This window comes from Atta colombica, unplaced genomic scaffold, assembly GCF_001594045.1.
Source record: "Atta colombica isolate Treedump-2 unplaced genomic scaffold, Acol1.0 scaffold12, whole genome shotgun sequence".
Taxonomy (NCBI): domain Eukaryota; kingdom Metazoa; phylum Arthropoda; class Insecta; order Hymenoptera; family Formicidae; genus Atta; species Atta colombica.
The window spans coordinates 8151387-8158151 of NW_017259206.1; positions in this window are offsets into that span (position 1 = coordinate 8151387).

Consider the following 6765-nt stretch of genomic DNA (forward strand, 5'->3'; position numbering starts at 1 on the left):
TATTTTATTTTTTAAACAAGACATATCATTTTTTTTTACTGATTTCAGCGATTTTATATTTTAAATAAGTTTCTGAAACTTATTTTATATTTTTTATATTTCGTAACAGTTATTTTACCGAGTCATGATGAACATTATACATAAGTTTAAAGAATATCTGAAACACGGAATAATTTACAGTAATATTAGTGTCTTAAATTAATTAATTAACTGAAAAATTAAGTAATGGTTAACAGACATTTATTATTTTTAGTCAAAGCTGTATTTAGCTCAAATTGTTTCACAATATTTAAAAAAATTTGTATCTTTATATAAAGAATATATAGAATATATAGAATATTTGATCAAACTTTATTTAAATATAAATTATTAAAAAGAATAATAAAAATTGAGACATAATATTGGAATATCAAAAATATTCCACACGAATAATTATTAATTATGTTTAAAAGAACCACGCAAGATAATACAAGATTGAACAAGTGCCAAAGATGGCATAAAGCAAAGCGCGAAATGTACGACGATAAAATCATATAAAATACGAATAAATCATGAATCTTTTTCATACGCGACAATTGGATATCCGAACGATAAGTAGCGAAGGGGCGGGGGAGCATCAAGCGTGCCGCAAGGTGATTGACTACGTCATCACTTTGGTATTCATTCGGCGACGTTGGAGGGAGACGACAGTGAGTGATACGAGTCGCTCCGGGTGTCGCATTAAATTCACGAAAATTAAAAGATACCAATAAACGCGAATTGATCAATGCTCATAATTTGCAATATATTTGTTTTCTTTAATGATCATGAATGATAACGTCGAGGGCTTTGTCTAAAAAATTGTCAATTTTCAAATCGAAAGCACGATGCATGAATTTAAATTTATTGAATTATCGGATAGTACAATAAAAATAATAAATATTTTATTCTTTTATTTAAAATACATATTTCAAATAGATTTTAAATACGATTAACCTGACTAAAAGGACTTATTTAAAATAAAAGATATAAAATAAGACTTTATATTACATGAAACAAATTAAAATCCAATTAACATTTCATCACGGAAATAATTTCTCTTCATATCGATTTTCTCAAAACTTAGCTGCAGTTTAGATTTAGTGATGTCATTTAATGTAATTATATCGTGGTACATACATTGAAAAACATATATTTGATATTTATTTTATAATTTCAAATATTTCATATCAACTAATACGACAAAAGGCAAGAAGTAAAGAATGCTTTTACTTATAATATCCTTTTTTTGACAAAATTGCTCATGTGAAGTGTTTCTGAGACATTCCAACATTATATCTCAATTTTTATTGCTCACTCTCTGATGATTTACAATTAAATAAAGATGAATAATATTGAAAAGTAACAAAAAGCTACAAGGCGTCAATCTTTTTTTTTTTTTGTTAAAAATGTTGTATACACTGCGTGGATTTTGTGTAATATAAAATTATTACAAATTAACAATCACTAATTGTAACACAATTGAAATACGTAAGATATTCATGTGATGTGTATATGCGTGAATGAATCTAAGAAATAGAGCAAAAACCATGTGCAACAAAGCCTATTAATCGGAGAACATTAAAAATGTAAAAATAAAATTTAAGAATATATTTTACTTACTTCGTAATATCCGTTAATATTTCAATAGAAGATTGACCTTGGGGAGGGGGAAGAATGGCACGGGGCGGTGCGTCACGTTTACGCGTAGTTACTGCGCAGTCATTCCCTTACCAAAGCTCGTACAGGCAGGTAATTGTGTCGCGTGCCGCTCTTCTTCACGTTTTTTTTTTAAACGTAATCGTGACAAATGCTAAATAATATGAAACATTGTATTTTACTGAATACTAAAAGTATACAATTATTCGTAAAAGTACACAATTAGCTCGCACGACTAATTAATCATAGAAAGAAAAGAATTGAGACGACAATCATATATCACGTAACAAATATTTCATTACGGTTCATTCATTTGGAATCAAAACGCGATAGAAAAATATAATTTATTACTATTTCACGATAATTACGGACGACAATTATTTTTATTTAATATAACATTTTTGTCTCGCTTGAGTATAACTCGCTCGATTATTCTTCAAGCAGTATCACGTGAGCATAAAAAGCTACGTTAATATAAATACTCTCACGCAAATAACGCAATTTCTGCTTTCACAATTAATATAGTTTATGTAATTAATAATTTAATTAATTTTTTGTTTTCGTGCATCTTTCGTTACATGATCCTTATAAAAAACGTAACTGTGCAACTATTTGTTCTTTTCTATTAATCTCTGGTCCATCACATTGATTCTAATCATATTTTACAGACATCGTAATGAGAGATTCAGCCCTTGTATATTACATTTTTTAGATGATATTTTCCCTCTCACGGGTATACCTTGACGTGGTGAGAGGGCTCAGTACCCGGAGGATATACATGAAAAAAACGGTTTTCCTCAAGTATTTAAAAATTTTCGGATTTATCTGAACGATGTATCTAGATAAATTTTTAGATATCGAATAAAATCGTTTTCTTTGTGTAAAAATCCAATGACGGGGAAACTAACGTACCCTCGTCCGCCGATTTAATTGAAAGTGAACGAACCGCAGCCGGTTCGTCGCGTCGCGCGTTTGCTTCGGGAGTGTCGCTAAAGTTATCGGACTAATGGACTTTTGACAAAACCCATTCGAATTTATATTCTAGTTCGACAATGGAATCATATCTTCGATATTGCGACAGGAAAGCGGAACTCTCTTTGGGACATTGTTGAGGTGGTCACGGTCACTGCAACGCTCTCACGCCAAGAGTGCTCCGGACACGAGGTGATGCTAGCCGCGTAATGTTACGCACTTCACAGTGCGTGTTCGCGCGGTTTAGCAATTATTGTTGCTGTCGGCTAATTGAGGACACGCTCTGTTTGTCGGCAAACGATTCGGCCCTTAGCAGTAAGAAGTGATCGATTGACTCGGATTCGTCTCTGGGCCTGTATTCTGTAACTCGGGTTACAATCATTATGAGCACATAACGATTGCACAACGAGTTACAGATTATTCCGCCCTGATGGATCGCTCAAAAAGGAATTGTATAACTCTAGTCAGGACACTCATTTCTTTGCGTTTATCTATCAACATCTGAATGATTCTCGCGTTTAATAACGACTTGGTCAGAGCCTAGCTCAAGTAGGTTTTTTTAAAAACTAGCTCGTGACTAGGGGTTGGAACCCATTTCTTGAATTGTCTAGATTGTTAGACAATCGGCAACGGTACCAACTTTTCTTTTATTAGAGGCGCTTGTCACATCTACCAGCCTCTTCGAATCGCTCGTGGTACAGCACCACTTGTGTCTCACTAAAACTAGTGGTTAGGGCATATGACTGAGTAATGTTAAACGTGATGTAGGCGTAAACCAGAGGTGACGAATTCGATATGATCGATTTTGTCTTCTTTCGTGTGGAACTTAATTCTTGTTCGGCATTCATCGTGTGTTTTGCAAGTACTCATCGACGTGTGATGTTGATTCCACTGATCGAAATAGCAATATTATCATGGGTTTTGTAAACGTGGAGTGCCGTAGTATCGCGCGAAAAGACTTTTATAAATGAATAGTCCGCGCGCGTTTATAGTGTATTACGCGAGTGTTTTACGCGAGTGTCCTGTGCGAGAGGATGTCAACCCGATTCTGAGAGGAGGAGGAGGTCTGGGAGAGGCATCGGGCACCGGCGGAGCAACTTTGCGGTAAATATTTTTTGCTCATGTAAAATTAATATTTCTTTCTTCTATTTATTTTTGAGTTTTATTTTACAATGATTTAAAAATCATAATTAGAAAAAGAATTATTTTAAAATTATTTTGTAATTTCATATATACGAATTATTAATATTTGTTTCAAAAATGTATAATTATTTTATAAATGTCTAACTCAATAATGAATTAAAAAATTTTATGCTTATAAAAATTATTTTGAAAATTACAGAATCATTGTAGCGTCGTTGCAGATGTAACTCCGTTGTTGCGCGTCGGGTTGGTGAGTGATGAATTAATGTTTTTATTGAGGTAACGAATGTGTGATAATTATTAATATTTATATATCTATAAATGCATATATGCATTTTTTTAATTTAATAAAAATATACGGATAAATATTTGTATAGCATTCCATACATCCGTTGTCTTAAAATGGATAAATTAGAACAGATTAGGATAAACTTAATCCTAGATGCCTTCTTATGAATACATTGTGAATGCACTGTTAAATTTATAGTGTTATACCCAGTTTGAGTTATTTCTAATTATTTCTATATGTCGCCACTGCTTTTGCACAATATCTCGTTAATTTAACTATAAGATTAAAGTAAAAGTATTTAACTTAGAAAGATTACTCAATTTAGCTCAAATTTTTGTTACTGCAAATTTACGTTAATGTGAACGTTTTGATAAGTAACTCAAGCTCGGTTTGATAATTCAAACTTAGAAATATAATGAAAAAATAGGTATCGATGATCGTGTTTTATATAATATTAAAATAACTCGGAAAAATATTTTATATAATTAAAAGTAATTTATAAAATTGTATTAAATTATACAATTTTATAAATTACAAAAACAATTGTATAAAATAATGTATAATTTTATATAATTATATATAAAATATTTTTTCCTGGGAATGCATCTTGGAAATAAAAATAAAAAAGAATAAAATATTCGTTTTTGAAATATATAAAATTAAAAAATATAAAGTTTATATAAAATAATAATTAGAATGAATGAAATTGAAATTTATACGAATATCATAGCACGAAAAAGCATTTGTTACAGTGTAAACAAACAAATATGTTTTATTAATTTTCCTATCTTTCCTATTCCTAAATATTTATTCAGGATTAAGTTTTATACAAGTTGGTGCAAAAAAGCAATATCACATACATATACTATATATCCTATATATATAATGTGTATTGTTTTTTAAAAAATTCTTTCTATTGTTTTACACTTATTTGTATACATGTTATTGATGAAATAATAACAACAAAAAATTTTATGTAACACATATAATTTATTGATCTCGCTTTTTTATAAAAAACATTTTACGGTTATTAATTATTATTGTTTATTTCAATGCACTGACTTTAGCCTGATCTTTTATAATTTATCCATATATAGTAACTGGATTTTATAGTTAAAGTAGTAACATGATGTAAGATCCAAAATGTAAATACATTTTACTAAGAAATAGAAGAATTTTATCTCATAATTATTTTAAAATCGCGTTCAGAGTTTGTGTAACTTAGAATACTTAATATTAAAATAATAAATTATACAACAATGATTCTAATAATTTATAAAATACAAAGAGATATATTTATTGATGCAAGGGAAAATTATTCCTTTTATATCTTTCATATGATCTTACATCATTCATCTGAATTTCTCATCTTCGCATGCTTTGAGATGAGATTCAGCAACGAATCGTTCGAATCGTTAAAAATACGTATATGGGCCTTGAATTTTATCGGATGATAATCGATTTAATCATTTTCAGTTCATTTTTAAATTAAAGTTTTTAAATTTAATAGAACTTTAATTTATATTGTAATGTTTATATTAAGAAATTTAATCTATAAGTTTTATAATATTCGAAACTTTTAAAAACGTTGACGACTTAAAACTTTTTTTTATTTAGATTTATTTTTAGTCTTAATATTTATATTTTTTAAATAAACGTGAATAGAGAATAAATGCAACGTTTATTTATAATATTAATAGAAGTATTATTATTACTATTATTGATAATTATTCATATTAATATCTATAAGTCAATTTTATTAATATTATGGCCTCTTCGCGACGCGTTCGTGTTTCGCGCATCGTAAAATCTTACGCTTATTGCCGATGATGTTAGTCGGCAGTAATCAGCAACAAAAAGGAGTATTTCTCCTTTGTTGATTTCTAACATATGAAGCCAGAATGTTGGCCAGGAGCAACGAAAGGTGAGTTCAATCTGGCCAGAAGAAAGAAGAGTATCTAAGAGTATGCGAAGTAGGTTGGTGTGTAACACCAATTTAAGTTTTTAAAAGGAACATGTACACTAAGAAAAAAATTTGTTTAACAAACTAAACACATTTAGTTGTTTGCAAATTTAATTATTTTATCAAATTTTATTTAATCGAATTTAATTATAGTCTGCTTAATGAATTATAATCTGTTCAATATTAAATAGACTACTTAAATTCAATTAATAAAATTTGTTGAATTAACCAAATTTGCAAATAACTGTGTAATTAATTAAACAAATTTTTCTTCTCAGTGTATAAAGATAAATTGAATATTCGGGAGGGTAACTTGTTCGCAAATTGCGAGTTTTATATTTCTTTGAAATGTTGCTTATTTAAAATACAAAAATAACTAATAAACAACAGAATTAATGAGAGTATCCGCTAACGCGGATAATCAAGCGCAAATTTTGTTGTAGATTTTTTTTAATCTACAAAACTTGCATTTAATTATCCGTGTTGTCTCATTAGCCCTGTTTTTTGTTAATTTTTTTTTGTATTTTAAAAATTGAAAGCCTTTTTTAATAATTACTATTTATTACTTATTTATTATTATTATGATCGATTAGATCATCTCGCTGAATTTATCAGCATGCGATAGGAGATGATTAGGTACCCGAGAAAAAATCTTTTATAAAAATATTTTATAAAAGATTCTTTTATCTTTTATAAAATCTTTTATAAAAATATATATAAT